This window comes from Ranitomeya imitator, chromosome 1, assembly GCF_032444005.1.
Source record: "Ranitomeya imitator isolate aRanImi1 chromosome 1, aRanImi1.pri, whole genome shotgun sequence".
Taxonomy (NCBI): domain Eukaryota; kingdom Metazoa; phylum Chordata; class Amphibia; order Anura; family Dendrobatidae; genus Ranitomeya; species Ranitomeya imitator.
The window spans coordinates 30,572,268-30,591,102 of NC_091282.1; the positions used below are offsets into that span (position 1 = coordinate 30,572,268).

An 18,835-nucleotide genomic window follows, 5' to 3' on the forward strand; every position below is an offset into this window, starting at 1 on the left:
ATTAAGGGGGCTAGTTGGTTTACTAAGATTGATCTTCGTGGTGCGTATAATCTGGTGAGAATCAGGCAGGGAGATGAATGGAAAACGGCATTTAATACGCCCGAGGGTCATTTTGAGTATCTGGTGATGCCGTTCGGACTTGCCAATGCTCCATCTGTTTTTCAGTCTTTTATGCATGACATTTTCCGTGAGTATCTGGATAAATTCTTGATTGTTTACTTGGATGACATTTTGATCTTCTCAGATGATTGGGAGTCTCATGTGAAGCAAGTCAGAATGGTTTTCCAGGTACTGCGTGCTAATTCCTTGTTCGTGAAGGGATCAAAGTGTCTCTTCGGTGTGCAGAAAGTTTCATTTTTGGGGTTCATCTTTTCCCCTTCTACTATCGAGATGGATCCGGTTAAGGTTCAGGCCATCCAGGATTGGACTCAGCCGACATCTCTAAAAAGTCTGCAGAAATTCCTGGGCTTTGCTAATTTTTATCGTCGCTTCATCTGTAATTTTTCTAGCATTGCCAGACCATTGACCGATTTGACCAAGAAGGGTGCTGATTTGGTTAATTGGTCTTCTGCTGCCGTGGAAGCTTTTCAGGAGTTGAAGCGTCGTTTTTGCTGTGCCCCTGTGTTGTGTCAACCTGATGTTTCTCTTCCGTTCCAGGTCGAGGTTGATGCTTCTGAGATTGGTGCAGGGGCGGTTTTGTCACAGAGAGGTTCTGGTTGCTCAGTGTTCAAACCATGTGCTTTCTTTTCCAGGAAATTTTCTGCTGCTGAGCGTAATTATGATGTGGGCAACCGAGAGTTGCTGGCCATGAAGTGGGCATTCGAGGAGTGGCGTCATTGGCTTGAGGGTGCTAAGCATCGCGTGGTGGTATTGACTGATCATAAGAACTTGACTTATCTCGAGTCTGCCAAGCGCTTGAATCCTAGACAGGCCCGTTGGTCGTTATTTTTTGCTCGTTTTGATTTTGTGATTTCATACCTTCCGGGCTCTAAAAATGTGAAGGCGGATGCTCTGTCTAGGAGTTTTGTGCCCGACTCTCCGGGGTTATCTGAGCCGGCGAGTATCCTCAAGGAAGGAGTCATTGTGTCTGCCATCTCCCCTGATTTGCGGAGAGTGTTGCAGAAATTTCAGGCTAATAAACCTGATCGTTGTCCGGCCGAGAAACTGTTCGTCCCTGATAGGTGGACTAGTAAAGTTATCTCTGAACTTCATTGTTCGGTGCTGGCCGGTCATCCAGGAATCGTTGGTACCAGGGAGTTGGTTGCTAGATCCTTCTGGTGGCCATCTCTGTCACGGGATGTGCGTGCTTTTGTGCAGTCCTGTGGAATTTGTGCTAGGGCTAAGCCCTGCTGTTCACGTGCCAGTGGGTTGCTTTTGCCTTTGCCGGTCCCGAAGAGGCCTTGGACACATATTTCGATGGATTTCATTTCTGACCTTCCCGTTTCTCAAAAAATGTCGGTCATTTGGGTGGTCTGTGATCGCTTTTCTAAAATGGTCCATCTGGTGCCCTTGGTTAAATTGCCTTCCTCCTCTGATTTGGTGCCTTTGTTCTTCCAGCATGTGGTTCGTTTACATGGCATTCCTGAGAATATTGTTTCTGACAGAGGTTCCCAGTTTGTCTCGAGGTTCTGGCGAGCCTTTTGTGGTAGGATGGGCATTGACCTATCTTTCTCCTCGGCCTTCCATCCTCAGACTAATGGCCAGACCGAACGAACCAATCAGACCTTGGAAACATATCTGAGATGTTTTGTTTCCGCTGACCAGGATGATTGGGTGTCATTTTTGCCGTTGGCTGAGTTCGCCCTTAATAATCGGGCCAGCTCGGCTACCTTGGTCTCTCCATTTTTCTGCAATTCTGGGTTCCATCCTCGTTTCTCTTCAGGACAGGTTGAGTCTTCGGACTGTCCTGGTGTGGATTCTGTGGTGGACAGGTTGCAGCAGATCTGGACTCAGGTAGTGGACAATTTGACCTTGTCCCAGGAGAAGGCTCAGCTTTTCGCTAATCGCAGACGCCGTGTGGGACCCCGACTTCGTGTTGGGGATTTGGTTTGGTTATCTTCTCGTCATATTCCTATGAAGGTTTCCTCTCCTAAATTTAAACCTCGTTTTATTGGTCCGTATAGGATTTCTGAGATTCTCAATCCGGTGTCTTTTCGTCTGACCCTCCCAGACTCCTTTTCCATACATAATGTATTCCATAGGTCGTTGTTGAGGAGATACGTGGCACCTATGGTTCCATCTGTGGAGCCTCCTGCCCCTGTTTTGGTGGAGGGGGAATTGGAGTATATTGTGGAGAAGATTTTGGATTCTCGTGTCTCTAGACGGAAACTCCAGTATCTGGTCAAATGGAAGGGTTATGCTCAGGAAGATAATTCCTGGGTTTTTGCCTCTGATGTCCATGCCCCAGATCTTGTTCGTGCCTTTCATGTGGCTCATCCTGGTCGGCCTGGGGGTTCTGGTGAGGGTTCGGTGACCCCTCCTCAAGGGGGGGGTACTGTTGTGAATTCTGTGGCTGAGTTCACTTCTGTGGTCACAAGTGGTATTGCAGTCTCTGGGCTTCCTCCCTCAGGTGTTTTGGTGAGCTCGTTGGCTGCCTTGCTATTTAGCTCCACCTGAGTCTGTCTTCCTTGCTCCTTGTCAATGTTCCAGTGTTGGATCTGAGCTACTGCATCTTTCCTTGGGCCTGCTGCTCTGCTAGATAAGTGCTTCTAGTTTGTTTTCTGTTTTTTTTCTGTCCAGCTTGCTATTGTCTTTTGCTGGAAGCTCTGAGAAGCAGAGGGGTGCACCGCCGTGCTGTTAGTTCGGCACGGTGGGTCTTTTTGCCCCTTTGCGTGGTTTTCGTTTTAGGGTTTTTTGTAGACTGCATAGTTCTCTTTGCTATCCTCGCTCTGTCTAGAATATCGGGCCTCACTTTGCTGAATCTATTTCATTCCTACGTTTGTCTTTTCATCTTGCTAACAGTCATTATATGTGGGGGGCTGCCTATTCCTTTGGGGTATTTCTCTGAGGTAAGTCAGGCTTGTATTTCTATCTTCAGGCTAGTCAGCTCCTCAGGCAGTGCCGAGTTGCATAGGTAGTTGTTAGGCGCAATCCACTGCTGCTTATAGTTGTGTGAGGATAGATCAGGTACTGCAGTCTACAGAGATTCCACGTCTCAGAGCTCGTCCTATTGTTTTTGGTTATTGCCAGATCTCTGTATGTGCGCTGATTACTGCACGCTGTGTTGCCTGATTGCCAGCCATAACAGTTGCCTCCACCATGTTTTACAGAGGATGTGGTGTGCCTTGGATCATGTGCCGTTCCCTTTCTTCTCCAAACTTTTGTCTTCCCATCATTCTGGTACAGGTTGATCTTTGTCTCATCTGTCCATAGAATACTTTTCCAGAACTGAGCTGGCTTCTTGAGGTGTTTTTCTGCAAATTTAACTCTGGCCTGTCTATTTTTGGTATTGATGAATGGATGCATCTAGATGTGAACCCTTTGTATTTACTGTCATGGAGTCTTCTCTTTACTGTTGACTTAGAGACAGATACACCTACTTCACTGAGAGTGTTCTGGACTTCAGTTGATGTTGTGAATGGGTTCTTCTTCACCAAATTAAGTATGCGGCGATCATCCACCACTGTTGTCATCCGTGGACGCCCAGGCCTTTTTGAGTTCCCAAGCTCACCAGTCAATTCCTTTTTTCTCAGAATGTACCCAACTGTTGATTTTGCTACTCCAAGCATGTCTGCTATCTCTCTGATGGATTTTTTTCTTTTTTTTCAGCCTCAGGATGTTCTGCTTCACCTCAATTGAGAGTTCCTTTGACCGCATGTTGTCTGCTCACAGCAACAGCTTCCAAATGCAAAACCACACACCTGGAATCCACCCCTGACCTTTTAACTACTTCATTGTGTGACGCCCAGGAGACCGGGATACCCAGCACCGGACCAATGGGGTCTGTCTCTTGAGGGAGATGTCACGGGTGGCTTGACCCAGTGCTGTGGCCTCAGGCAATACACAGTGTAAGGGGTATCGTGAGGGGACAGGCACTTACTTGATCAGCAGCAGGTTCTCCCAGCGGTGATAATCCTGATCCTAGATAGATAGCTATTGTCCAAATGAAAGTCTGAGGCACTGAAACGTTTAACCAGTTTACTTCAACATAAAGGGATTTACAACCAGTCCTGTCACCGGAGTCTGTATGGGAACTCTGAGTTACTTTGACCCTGCCGGGGTCTTCGCCTCTTATTGTACGCAGTTTCTGTGTGGCCCTGCTGCTGTATGTGAACTGGCTGCCGGCCCAATCTGTCCCCTCCGGGTCCTGGTTCGACGGGCAACCCGAGTCCTTTTATCGGCTTACCCCCTCCAGGAGTACCGCTGAACTCTGTGTCTGTTGCTGCATCCGGCCCTAGTGAAGCTGATATCACCTCACGTTTTTCCGGTTGCTGTATTATATATAATGAATACAGCCACGGATCCGGTATCCATCTTTGCGCCTGTTCTGGGTAGTGATTAATGCTACCCGGTTCTCACAATGTCCTTTTTCTCTATCCCTCTTCTCCTCAGGCCGGTGATTTGGGCCTGGTAACAGTCACAGGGCTGTTAGAGATTCAACTGTATGACCTCTCACTATCAGCTCCTTGGCCCAACTGCCATTTCTTCTCTCAGACCAGAATGGATCAAGGGGAGTCTCTGGAGCTCCCCCTTCTGGCCGGAGGAGGTAGTGCAGTCTTGCTATATTAGTATTTGTATTTACTGTCAGTAACTATTTTTGTGGCAAATACCCCTAGGGGTGCCACATTCCCCCTTAGTTAAGAACAGTACTCCGGGACTGTGGGACGATAACATTTTGAAATAACAATTAATATGTACAGAGTCTTAAAAATGAAAAGTTACAAAAACCACTCAAGGAAACAAAAATAGAGTTCTGTAAAAAGTCACTTCAAATAGCGTCCATTAATACAGTCCTATCCTTGAAGGTACTAGGAAAGGCACTGCACTTTGTGTCCAGGAATTTAGTTCCATTTTTCCAACAAAGTTGTCAATATAAAGTCTAAAGAAAGTTCAAAAAGAGCAAAAAGCAAAGTTCAAAAAGCAGTCTTTCCGGAGCTTTGATTTAGTGCCTCCGGGCTGATAACAAGTTCAAGAATATGCAAGAAGTTCATACAGACAAGTCTCTGTAGGCACTGGGCTTAAACGTTGCAGACTGATAACAATGACTATACTACATTTTCTGTTTAACTATATACGGCATAACATATATACAATTCACATTATGAGCTTTATAGTTGGTAATCTGCATACCTGGCCGGTAATTGACCCTGGGTACTACGCTGTGATCTACGTAATAGCGGTGTCTCTTCATGTGTTGTACTACTGTCTACTGTGGATGTAGTATCTGCCCGCTCTGCTAAAGATAATTCCACGACTATGGAGTTGGCAAGTCCACCGTGAATGGGATTACTCTGATCAGGAATCTGTTCTTCCTGGCCTGGAACCTCCCGTAGTACGGGGTCAGCCTCTTCCTGTCTTGGGACTTCTGGTATTGGGTTCGGTGTTGGGTAAAAGGCCACCATGGGAACCACTACTGCACCATGGTATGTTAGTAGGGTTTTGGGAAAGTCTCCTATACAGGTGTGATACACTTCCTCTTCTTTTTCCTTTACTGGTTGAACCTGTATGGGTTGAATAACTTCTGGTTCTGGCTGGACAACGTCTGGCTCTTTCAATGCTTCCGGACATAATTTAAGATTGTCTCTTGACACTAGTACAGATGTTAAGCCTCCGTTTTTGCTAATGAGACACATTTTAGGATTATCCATTCTTGTTGGTAAAACTGTGTAGGGTACGGCTTCCCACTGATTGTCTAGTTTATTGGTTCGACGATTTCTTTTGAGCACTTGGTCACCCGGTCTTAATGGGGTCGCTAGAGCATTCTGGTTGAAAGTTCGCTCTTGTCTTTCTCTAGTTTGCTGAAGGCTTCTTTCCACACTCTCTTGCACTTGGCGATACTGCTTTTGCCGTATGATATCCCAATTGGAGTCTTGAACTTCTGCGTCTGGTTTCAGAATTCCCATTTTTAGATCGATTGGTAATTGGCCGGGTCTTGCACGCATAAGGTAAGCTGGGGTGCAGTTGGTGGAGCTCACCGGGATATGATTATACAGATCCACCAAGTCAGGCAATTTCTCTGGCCATTGATTCCTTTCTGTCTCAGGTAAAGTCTTTAGTAGGTCTATTACAATATGGTTCATCTTCTCGCATAAGCCGTTTGTTTGTGGATGATAGGCCGTCGTCCGGATCTTTTTGCAACCATACATATTACAGAATTCTCTGAAGATCTCTGATTCAAAGGCTGTACCTTGGTCGGTGAGAACCTGTTCCGGATATCCATGGGGTCTACAAAAGTACGTTTGGAACGCTTTGGCTGCTGTTTTTGCTGTTAGATCTTTTACGGGTACTACTACCAAGAAGCGTGAATAATGGTCCACGATGGTCAAGGCATAGACATAGCCGGACCGGCTTGGTGTCAACTTCACGTGGTCCATGGCTACAAGTTCAAGTGGTTGTTTGGTGATTATGGGCTGCAGTGGTGCTCTTTGGTTCTTTTGATCGTTTCTTCTGAGGTTGCACGGGCCACAATTTCTGCACCACTGTTCGATTGATTTTCTCATCCCGACCCAATAAAATCTTTCTCTTAGAAGTACTTCTAACTTTTTCCAACCGAAGTGACCAGCACCATTATGGTAAGCTTCGAGGACCATCTTGATATCTTGTTTAGGCACGATAATCTGCCAAACCAATTCATGTGTTTTCGGATTGGTGTACCTTCTACAGAGCTTCCCTTGATACAGGAACATTTTGCCTCTCTCTTTCCAGAGTTGATGCGTCTCTTCTGGGGCATCCTCATCGGGATATGCACTTTGCTCAGTTAACAGTTCCTTCACCAACTTCACAGCCGGATTGCTGTCTTGGGTGTCAGCCCATCTATGGTATGCTAACGGATTAAAATTCACCTCTTGTTGTTTCTAATAGGTACTTGACTGATGATGTTTTGCCTTGGGATGATGGAAGGCTGGTAGTTCAATTTCTTCAAGCTCCCCCGTTTCTTCTTCTACATCTATCAAGTGTGGCATCCGGGATAGGGCATCGGCATTTCCATTCTTGCGACCTGCTTGATACTTGATCTTGAAGTTGTAATTAGATAACCGGGCTATCCATTGCTGTTCTAACGCACCTAATTTGGCTTTGTCCAGGTGGGTCAACGGATTGTTGTCAGTATAGACAATAAATTCTGCAGCGGCCAGATAGTGTTTGAAACGCTCCGTCACAGCCCAAACTACTGCCAGTAGTTCCAATTTGAAGGAGCTATAATTTTCTGGATTTCTTTCAGTAGGCCGGAGCTTTCTACTTGCAAAGGTGATGACTTTCTCCCGACCTTCTTGCTTTTGTGACAGCACCGCTCCTAGTCCCACATTACTGGCATCGGTGTAGAGGATGAAAGGTTGATGGTAATCTGGGTATGCCAGAACCTCTTCACCGGTTAGTGCCTTCTTTAGTTGTTCAAAGGAGTCTTCCCTTTCGTCGTTCCACTGAAAAGGAGGGTTTCGGTTTGAAGGTTTCTTCGTCTGCCCTACCAAGGCGTCTTGCAAGGGTGCTGCCAACTTGGTAAATCCTTTTATAAATCTGCGATAGTAACCCACCAATCCCAGGAATTGCCTCACTTCTTTTGCGTTGGTAGGTCTTGGCCAATCCCTTATGGCGCTTATTTTCTCGGGATCCGGTGCTACTCCCTCCGAACTCACGATGTGTCCCAGGTACTGTACCTTTGGCTTGAGAAGGTGACATTTGGATGGCTTGACTTTCATGCCATACCTGGATAAGGCTTCGAACACTTCTGCCAAGTCTTTTAAGTGTTGTTCGTAAGTCTTTGAGTAGACGATCACATCATCAAGGTACAGGAGGACGGTCTCGAAGTTCTTGTGTCCGAGGCAGCATTCCATCAGCCGCTGGAAGGTACCGGATGCGTTGCAGAGTCCGAATGGCATGCGATTAAATTCACATAGACCCATTGGTGTGGTGAATGCCGTCTTTTCCTTATCTCTCTCAGCCACAGGGACTTGCCAATACCCGCTTGTTAAGTCTAAGGTGGAAAAATAATTAGCAGATTTCAAAGCAGTCAAGGACTCTTCTATCCTAGGCAAGGGGTAGGCGTCTTTATGGGTGATGTTATTAATCCGCCGGTAGTCTACGCACATTCTCATGGTTCCGTCCTTTTTTTTGACAATCACTAGAGGGGCCGCCCAGGGGCTACAGCTGTCTCTTATTACCCCGACCTGTTTCATCTCCCTCAGCATATCTTTTGCACATTGATAGTGAGCGGGCGGTATGGGTCTATATCTTTCTTTTATTGGGGGATGGTCACCGGTGGGGATTGTGTGTTCTACCCCTTCTATCCGTCCGAAGTCCAATGGGTGTTTACTGAAGACTTGTTCATATTCCGTCACTAGCCTATACACCCCTTGTTTTTGATGGGTAGGTGTTGAATTTATGCCCACGTGTAGCTGTTGGCACCAATCCTCCAATTCTCCATCTGAGCCGTTGACTTCCACCTGACAGGTTGGTTCTAAGGGCTCAATGGTTGTGATGGCATTGTTGTCAACAGTATATAGCTTTGCCACTGTAGCATACCTTGGCAAAGTGACCTCTTCCTCTCCACAGTTCAAAAGTCGTACCGGCACTCGTCCCCGGTGTACCTCGACTATCCCTCGTGCTGTGAGTATAGTGGGCCTGCTGTCGGTGTACACTGGTTCTATTAAGGCTTGATAATCTCGTCCCTTAGTACCAATGGCTGCTCTACACCATACCAGCATTTCTGTTTTTGGTGGGATTACAATAGACGTTGGATCACTTACCCTCACACTGACGATTTCTCCACCTGCAACTTCTACCTGTTGCCTTAACATCAATACTTTTATTTCCCTCCGGAGAACTCTCTGCTGGTAGGATTGGGCAGTTTCAGCAATTTGCTGTAAGACAGAAATAACTTTGGCAAAGCAGTTCTCTAACACATTCATTCCTATCAATACAGTGGGTTCACAGTTCCGCCGGTCAACATCAACAACAATTATACCCTGTTTCTTCAATTCTACTTTACCAATCTTTATGGTCATCTCCCTGAATCCTAGTTTCGGTACCAACTTACCATTATTGGCCCATATATCTAGTTCAACATCAGAGGGCCCTTTATCAATATCTGCATCAGCCCAGTACCCCTTATAAAGGATATAAGGTATAGATGAAATCTGGGAACCTGTGTCCAGCAAAGCGTTGAGGGGAATTCCGTCCAGCACGATAGGGATAATGGGTCGTCCTCCGATGTACCTGTCGTGCCAGGGTGTTGGGCCTTGAAAGTTCATTCCTGTGAAGCGGCCCGCATTCCCAGGGGATTCCCGTTTAAATCACAATCTCGTGCAAAGTGGCCTGGCTGCTGGCAACGGCGGCAAATGGGCTGTCCATCCGGTTGGTAGCGGTCGCGGGGTCATCCTCTCCATGTCGGGTATTTCCGGGGTCTCATCCATGGAACATCCTCCCTACGGTTTGCCAACTCCATCTTGGGTCCTCTCATCTCCTGCATGGTTTTAGCCATTGAAGCAACAACATCAGTTAAAGAGTCAAGCTTTTGTTGAAGAGCCTCATTAGTACTGGGCCCCAGGGGCTTAGCAATGGCCCCGGACATAGCTAATGTCACTGGCACTCCCTGTTGTTGAGGAGCCTCTGCCATGGGTTGCGCAGGCTCCTGATCCCGAGGTGCCTCTGCCAGCTGGAGACGTGTAGCGCTCTCCTTTAATTGGGCAAATGTCAATTCAGGGTTCTTAAAAACAAGCATGCTCACATGCCCCCGGTGAGAAGGGGTGTAGAGTCCCTCAATAAATTGATCTCTTAGCAGTTTATCCGCTCCGGTGTTAAAAATGGGTTCAGCCAGTGTAAGTGATTTAAGGGCTTCCTGCAGGTTTAAGGCAAAGTCTCTCACGCCCTCATTAACTTTTTGTTTGCAATTAAAGAATCGTATTTTAGCATTGCTGCTGGTAGTGGTTTCAAATGTAGCTTTTAATCCAGCAAATATGCGTTCAGCAGTGCCTTTTAGATCAGCTGCCCATGCTGTGACTTCTCGCTTAGCATGGCCACTTAACTGCATCATCAGGAGACTAACACGCTGAACTTCACCCACGGGGAACATGTTAAAATGGGCCAGCATCTTTTCTCTGAAATCGTCAAGGGTATTAGGCTCACCTTCATACATTGGAAGCCATGGGCCACCCGGGGTATATGGCATCAGCACCGGCATGATGGGCGCCACTCCTTGCACCGCTGCGCTACCGGACTCTCTATCGACACTCTGTCTTTCAGCTGCATTAGCGTCGCCGGGTGCTGCGGCGTCTCCGTGCTGCGACATACTGTGCCCCCTTAGTTAATCCGGACCCTTCCGGTCCTCCGCTTCCGTCGGGATAGTGTAGATTCGTTCCGCTGTGCAGCAGGATCGATTTTCCCCTTGCTCTGACGTCAGAGCGCTCAGCTTGGTGCCGCCCACAATGACACGCCCCCTGCTGCTCCCGCCCACCGCGCTCTGTAATGGCGGATTCTGAAGTTTTTCAGTCAGACTGGGGCTCAGGTAATGGCGTAGCTCAATTAACAGTCTCGTGCCTAACGGTTATGAGGTGATGGCGGCCATCTTTACTCCATTATAACCAATGGGGAAAAGTCACTTTCAATCGTTTTTAATGGGAAATGGAATTTTCTTTAATAAAGTCAATTTTCAAGATTTTTCATCCAAGTTTTTACAGTTTTGGGCTCCAATCACGGCACACAATACCCGGTATACGGGCTGGCTGTATCCTGTTCGTGACGCCAATTGTGACGCCCAGGAGACCGGGGTACCCAGCACCGGACCAATGGAATCTGTCTCTTGAGGAGGATGTCACGGGTGGCTTGACCCGGTGCTGTGGCCTCAGGCAATGCACAGTGTAAGGGGTATCATGAGGGGACAGGCACTTACTTGATCAGCAGCAGGTTCTCCCAGCGGTGATGATCCTGATCCTGGATAGATGGCTATTGTCCAAATGAAAGACTGAGGCACTGAAACGTTTAACCAGTTTACTTCAACATAAAGGGATTTACAACCAGTCCTGTCACCGGAGTCTGTATGGGAACTCTGAGTTACTTTGACCCTGCCGGGGTCTTCGCCTCTTATTGTACGCAGTTTCTGTGTGGCCCTGCTGCTGTATGTGAACTGGCTGCCGGCCCAATCTGTCCCCTCCGGGTCCTGGTTCGACGGGCAACCCGAGTCCTTTTATCGGCTTACCCCCTCCGGGAGTACTGCTGAACTCTGTGTCTGTTGCTGCATCCGGCCCTAGTGAAGCTGATATCACCTCACGTTTTTCCGGTTGCTGTATTATATATAATGAATACAGCCACGGATCCGGTATCCGTCTTTGCGCCTGTTCTGGGTAGTGATTAATGCTACTCGGTTCTCACAATGTCCTTTTTCTCTGTCCCTTTTCTCCTCAGGCCGGTGATTTGGGCCTGGAAACCGTCATAGGGCTGTTAGAAATTCAGCTGTATGACCTCTCATTATCAGCTCCTTAGCCCAACTGCCATTTCTTCTCTCAGACCAGAATGGATCAAGGGGCGTCTCTGGAGCTCCCCCTTCTGGCCGGAGGTGGTAGTGCAGTCTTGCTATTTTAGTATTTGTATTTACTGTCAGTAACTATTTTTGTGGCAAATACCCCTAGGGGTGCCACAATTGATTACAGGTTAACGAGCGAGACGCCTTCAGAGTTAATTGCAGCCCTTAGAGTCCATTGTCCAATTACTTTTGGTCCCTTGAAAAAGAGGACGCTATGCATTACAGAGCTATGATTCCTAAACCCTTTCTCCGATTTGGATGTGGAAACTATCATATTGCAGCTGGGAGTGTGCACTTTCAGCCCATATTATATATATATAATTGAATTTCTGAACACAACCCACATAACGCCGCCATGTACAACATTTGTGCTCACATACCTCCACACAGTGCTGACAAACAAGCCTACATAATACGTTGTAGTATTTAGCGATTTTTTTTTTTCGAAACATTTCACGCTTTAGCAACCACCGACCCTGATGTCACCTCCATCCAGGACTTTTGGGGCATTTAGCGCATGAATCTGATACATCGATGGCATCAGGAACATGGAGATGTGATATATGGCAGCACTATGTGATAATGCAGTAATCCTGTGCAAGAGACGTAAACCGCTATAATGTGCGAGTCATAAAACCGCCCTGTAGTCAATTACACGGTGCGTGGAGGGAAAAGTCTAAATACAGAAGCGCAGTCAATGAAACGTGTAATTTTCAGTTTATTTTCAGGCCAGCTGTTTTCTTCATGGCTTTGCCTTTTTGGCAGGATTTTAAGGGGCTTTCCATTTAACCCTCGCACGTCCTTACTGCCCATGGTAAAAGTGACATATCAGTCCTTCCTTCTCAGGGTCCCCAGAGCAGCCCCCCATAGTATGCAATGTCCATCCAGAAGGATCGGCAGCGTCAGCAAGAAATCTCGCTGCTGGGAATACGGCGACGTGTGATATTATGTATCGCTATTTCCTTCATCCTGACGGACAATATTTATTTCATTAATTAATTTATTATTTATTATTTTTGTTTTCTTTCACACAGGACAATGCTACTTTCCAGATGTATCACTTTGACGGTCATAGTTAACTCCTTTCCTTAGCAGACAACTTTCGTTTTGTTTTTCCTCCACTTCTTTCAAGAACCAAAACTTTTTAATTTTTTCCTTCCAGAGTTTATTTATTTTAATTTTTGTTGTAGTTTTCTAAGGCCCTATTCAATTCACCAAATAATTATGCTGAAAAATAGAGAAAAAAGTTCTGAAATAAATTCACTTTTTGATGATATTTTAATTTTGTGAGAAGCACTTGTAAGTGAAAAAAAAACCCTAAAATTCGTAAATAAAAATTGGTTTTGTGTCGAAATTTTTTTAATCCCCCCCTTGTTTGATTTTGTGTTCTATATACTCCAATACTACAGGATCGTAGTCTGTAGAGGACGTGGCATTCTCCCATGAAGTCATAGGTGCCCCTAGATGATAGAAAGGGGGATCACTAGCTGACAGTAGGGGGGTCCCTAACTGACAGTAGGGGTCCCTAGCTGACAGTAGGGGGGTCCCTAGCTGACAATGGGGGGTCCATAGCTGACAGTAGGGTGGGTTTCTAGATGACAGTAGGGGGGTCACTAGCTGACAGTAGGGGTTCCCTAGTGACAGTAGGGGGGTCACTAACTGACAGTAGAGGGGTCCCTAATTGACAGTAGGGGGGCCCTAGTTGACAGTAGGGGGGTTCCTAGTTGACAGTTGGGAGGGTCCCTTGCTGACACTATTACATGCTATGTAAAGAAGGGGTTATTTTTTATTAATTAATTCTGGAAAAAACATTTTTATAATGATAGTCTTTTGTTATTTTTTATGCTTTTACGTTTGTTGAATCATCCTTTTATTGCACTGCTCCAATCGGTCCGGACTAGCATAGCCTTGCAGTAGTGAAAGATGCCATGGAAGGAGTACAGGAGGGAGGGAAGGGAAGTAGGGAGGGAGGAAGGGAAAGAATGAGGGCGGGAATGAAAGGAAAAACAAGAGTGAAGAAAGGATGGAAGAAAAGAGGATGGAAGGATGAATAAGAGTAAGAAGGAAGGGAGGAAGGAAGGCTCTTTGCAGAATGTGTATCTGTGCTCCCTGGTCAAAACTCAGTTCCCTTTAACAAATTTGCAATCTCCCCTTTTTTCTTGACGCATGAGCATGAGCTCGAGTCATCGCTGTGTGTTGCACCCACTCTGTCTGAGGCAATCACTTGTCTACAGTTCCAGGGAAGCCCACACTCTCACAGGCATTAAGTCAACATACTAATCAGAGTCACGCCCTCTCTCACAATGGTGCCTCTCACACTCCTCCTGGAGCATCCCCTCCTGAGTCTTTGACCCTGCACCTGCATAGCCCTTCTCTGGTTCATCCTCTGCCTCCTGCACCTGTTTGGCCCTTCTTTGGTTCATCCTCTGCCTCCTGCACCTGTTTGGCCCTTCTCTGGTTCATCCTCTGCCTCCTGCACCTGTTTGGCCCTTCTCTGGTTCATCCTCCGCTTCCTGCACCTGTTGGTCCTTCTCTGGTTCACCCTGCACCTCCTGCACCTGTTTGGCCCTTCTCTGGTTCATCCTCCTCCTGCACCTGTTTGGCCCTTCTATGGTTCATCCTCCTCCTCCTGCACCTGTTTGGCCCTTCTCTGGTTCACCCTCCACCTCCTGCACCTGTTTGGCCCTTCTCTGGTTCATCCTCCTCCTGCACCTGTTTGGCCCTTCTCTGGTTCATCCTCCGCCTCCTGCACCTGTTTGGCCCTTCTTTGGTTCATCCTCCACCTCCTGCACCTGTTTGGCCCTTCTCTGGTTCATCCTCCTCCTCCTGCACCTGTTTGGCCCTTCTCTGGTTCATCCTCTGCCTCCTGCACCTGTTTGGCCCTTCTCTGGTTCATCCTCCTCCTCCTGCACCTGTTTGGCCCTTCTCTGGTTCACCCTCCCCCTCCTACACCTGTTTGGCCCTTCTCTGGTTCATCCTCCTCGTCCTGCACCTGTTTCTCCCTTCTCCGATTCATCCTTCGCCTCCTGCACCTTTCTGGTCCTTCTCTGGTTCATCCTCCGTCTCCTGCACCTGTCTGGCCCTTCTCTGGTTCATCCTTCACCTCCTGCACCTGTTTGGTCCTTCTCTGGTTCACCGTGCACCTCCTGCACCTGTTTGGCCCTTCTCTGGTTCTCCCTACACCTCCTGCACCTATCTTGCCCTTCTCTGGTTCACCCTACACCTGCTGCTCCTGTTTGGCTCTTCTCTGGTTCATCCTCTTCCTCCTGCATCTGCTTGGCCCTTCTCTGATTCATCCTCTGCCTCCTGCACCTGTTTGGTCCTTCTCTGGTTGATCCTCATAATCCTGCACCTGTTTGGCCCTTCTCTGGTTCATCCTCCACCTCCTGTACCTGTTTGGGCCTTCTCTGGTTCATCCTCAGAATCCTGCACCTGTTTGGCCCTTCTCTGGTTCATCCTCTGCCTCCTGCACCTGTTTGGCCCTTCTCTGGTTGATCCTCAGAATCCTGCACCTGTTTGGCCCTTCTCTGGTTCATCCTCTGCCTCCTGCACCTGTTTGGCCCTTCTCTGGTTGATCCTCAGAATCCTGCACCTGTTTGGCCCTTCTCTGGTTCATCCTCCGCCTCCTGCACCTGTTTGGTCCTTCTCTGGTTGATCCTCATAATCCTGCACCTGTTTGGCCCTTCTCTGGTTCATCCTCCACCTCCTGTACCTGTTTGGCCCTTCTCTGGTTCATCCTCAGAATCCTGCACCTGTTTGGCCCTTCTCTGGTTTATCCTCTGCCTCCTGCACCTGTTTGGCCCTTCTCTGGTTGATCCTCAGAATCCTGCACCTGTTTGGCCCTTCTCTGGTTCATCCTCCACCTCCTGTACCTGTTTGGCCCTTCTCTGGTTCATCCTCCACCTCCTGTACCTGTTTGGGCCTTCTCTGGTTCATCCTCAGAATCCTGCACCTGTTTGGCCCTTCTCTGGTTCACCCTCCTTACCCTAGACCTGGGGCATTTGGCCCCTTCTGCTCTTGGGCGGCCTCTCTGAGATGACCTATCGTCTTCCTCCCCTGCCTGTAGTATTGGTGGGGACGTTGACAACTCCAGCAATAACTACTTCCTGGCTGTCAGATTTCATTCTAGTCCCTACAATTAGGACTGACTGATGGCGAGAAAAACTTACCCAATCCACAACCTAGACAGTCACACGTCCTCCGCCACCAGATTTATGTTGGTGCAGACGTCACAACATTCTCATATCTGTCAGGCAGCCATTCCTGACACGTGACCCATAGTGTAAAGCTGTCACCAGTCCATGAGAAGACAACTTTAAATCAAGAAAATAAAATAATTGAAAGAGTTTTCTGAGCCAAAGCCTATCAGCGAAAGAGACGCTACAGGTTGCTGAATCCTGAGAGTGTGCAATAAACCCACTGTCAGGATGTGATTATTGTTATTGTTACGGCACCATTAGTTTTTATAGACTGTCTGAAAAGAAAATGACTTATAGAGATGTTTATGTGTCCACCAGAAAATAGTGTCTGAGGGGAACTGACTGAGAACATCTTCTCCTACAGCACAGTGCAGGATGTGGCTCACTGAGGCAGCCTCTGTTGTACACATCATAGGTGCTGAGTTTGGATCCCAATATTATCAAGTTACAAGAAGAAGATGAAAATGATGTTTATATGTATTTATAACACCATAGCAGTGTTTATTTTCCTGTAGGACCTTTTCTTCATCCAGAGGAGCATTTCTGGGGTCAGACCCTGATGTTGGGGGGAGGCCGAGCTCATAATTTCCATTATAGAATGGGGCTGAGGACCAGGTTCTGATGGCAAGAGACACCAGCGAGACCCCGATTGTTACCATCCAGTCAGCTCAGCCCCTTACTACACACTGTAGGGGTCCTCCGCCCGAGATCGTAGACCTACTAAAGATCTACATATAAACCTGGGTCTCCCTATTTATGTTACTCACTTATAAACTGTATTTTTCAGCCCATAAGACGCATCCCAAATTTTGAGGAGGAAAATATGAAAAACAAATGTTTAATGTGAAAATGGGGGTCCATCTTATAGTCCGAATTTAGCTTACTGGGGGAGATCAGCGGTGGTGGAGTGGGGTCACAGGAGGCAGGGTCGGTGTCGGTGGCAGGAGTGGGGCGATGCTGAGGGCCCTGGCCTGGGAGGAGGGGGTGTCCCAGCGGTGCGAGGCAGGAGCCGTTGATCTCTGTGGGATGGGCTTCGGGAAAATGGTCACCGGAGGCGGCACATGCGCTGATTGAGATCTCGGCTCGTTATAAAACATCCTCTAATTTTCCTCCCAAATTTTGAGGGGGGAAAAAGTCCAAAAAATAAGGTAGCGCCATTATATTTCTGCAGCACTTTACACACATTATCATCGCTGTCCCCATTGGGGCACACAATTTAAATTCCCTATTAGTATGTCTTTGGAATGTAGGTGAAAACCGGAGAACCTGGGGGAACCCACACAAACAAGGGGAGAACATACAAACTCCTTGCAGATGTTGTTCTTGGAGGGATTTGAACCCAGGAACCCAGAGCTGCAAGGCTGCCGTGCTAACCACTGAGCCACTGTACAGTGCTAACCACCAAGCCACCACACAGTACTAACCAATGAGTCACCATACAGTGCTAACCACTGAGCCACCATACAGTGCTAACCACTGAGCCACCATACAGTACTAACAACAAGGCCATCATACAGTACTAACCACTGAGCCACCATACAGTGCTAACCACCAAGCCACCACACAGTACTAACCAATCAGCCACCGCACAGTGCTAATCACTGAGTCACCATACCGTGCTAACCACTAAGCCACCATACAGTGCTAACCACTGAGCCACCGTATAGTACTAACCACTAGGCCACCGTACAGTGCTAACCACTGAGTCGCCATGCAGTACTAACCACTGAGACACCAAACAGTGCTAACCACTAGGCCACCCTACAGTGCTAACCACTGAGCCACCATACAGTGCTAACCAATTAGTCACTGTACAGTGCTAACCACTGAGCCGCTGTGCAGTACTAACCACTGAGCCACCGTACAGTGCTAACCACTGAGGTGCAGTGCAGTACTAACCACTGAGCCACAGTACAGTGTTATCCAATGAGCCACATTACAGTGCTAACCACTGAGCCACTGTACAGTATTAACCACTGAGCCACCGTACAGTGCTAACCACTGAGGTGCAGTGCAGTACTAACCACTGAGCCACAGTACAGTGCTATCCAATGAGCCACATTACAGTGCTAACCACTGAGCCACTGTACAGTATTAACCACTGAGCCACTGTACAGTATTAACCACTGAGCCGCTGTACAACTACCCGTGCAGACGTATCAGATGCGGCTTCTGTTCTCCTGGAGAGTGACTACCGCTGTAGATTTGCAGTCCCATGTAAACAGATGCCACAGTATAATATCACTGGAGGATAGCCTCACATCCGATAAATCTCAGGTCTGTTACAGTTACACAATGTTACAGAGTGCGATTCCTTCCCGGACGTTACATTGTTACTCATCTCCTTAAGTCTCTATATTCACTAACCACTAATGTCTAATCCTGGGCTGATAACTGTGAATGTAGCACACACCGAGCCGGACAACCACTGTGTACATAAACAGCTGTACCCGAGGTGTCAGCACATTCTTCCCCCGGGTGACAACTGATCTACTCACTGAGCCTCCGTCCTCCAGAAATCCTCCGAGGGATCCACAGATTCCGACTCAATAAAAGAAACGAGAGGAGAAGAGCCGAGACCAGAGCCGAGACCAGAGCCGAGACCAGAGCCGAGACCAGAGCCGAGACCTGAGCCGAGACCTGAGCCAAGAGCGGAACTGAAACTTTCTCTTCTCAATGTATTCACATAGTTTTCCTTCATAATCATCTGTTGTATCCAGAAATCCCAGCGTCTAGTAGTGAGGGGGCGGAAATACCGGAAGAGGCGGTGAATCACGGACGGCCGAGCCAGGGAATTCTAGTGTTCGGAACTGACAGATCCTGTATTTGCAATACTACACCACACAGGAGAACTGACAGATCCTCTTTATACAGTGCTGCTATATCACACAGCACAGATCCTATATACAGCGCCTTGCGAAAGTAATCAGCCCCCTGGAACTTTTCAACCTTTTCCCACATATCA

The 18,835-nt window shown here is 47.6% G+C and overlaps 1 protein-coding gene across 2 annotated transcripts in view; it reads right to left on the reverse strand.

The window, feature by feature from the left end:
* Positions 1 to 18,607, reverse strand: part of OSMR (oncostatin M receptor) — a 180,319-nt gene extending 161,712 nt beyond the window's left edge. The window contains exon 1 of one of the 2 annotated variants that reach the window (XM_069745926.1): positions 18,369 to 18,607. The gene's annotated coding sequence lies outside the window, so the exon portion shown is untranslated. The remainder of the gene's footprint in view (positions 1 to 18,368) is intronic. The other variant, XM_069745927.1, reaches the window with a different exon arrangement.
* Between the last annotated feature and the right edge of the window lie 228 nt (positions 18,608 to 18,835).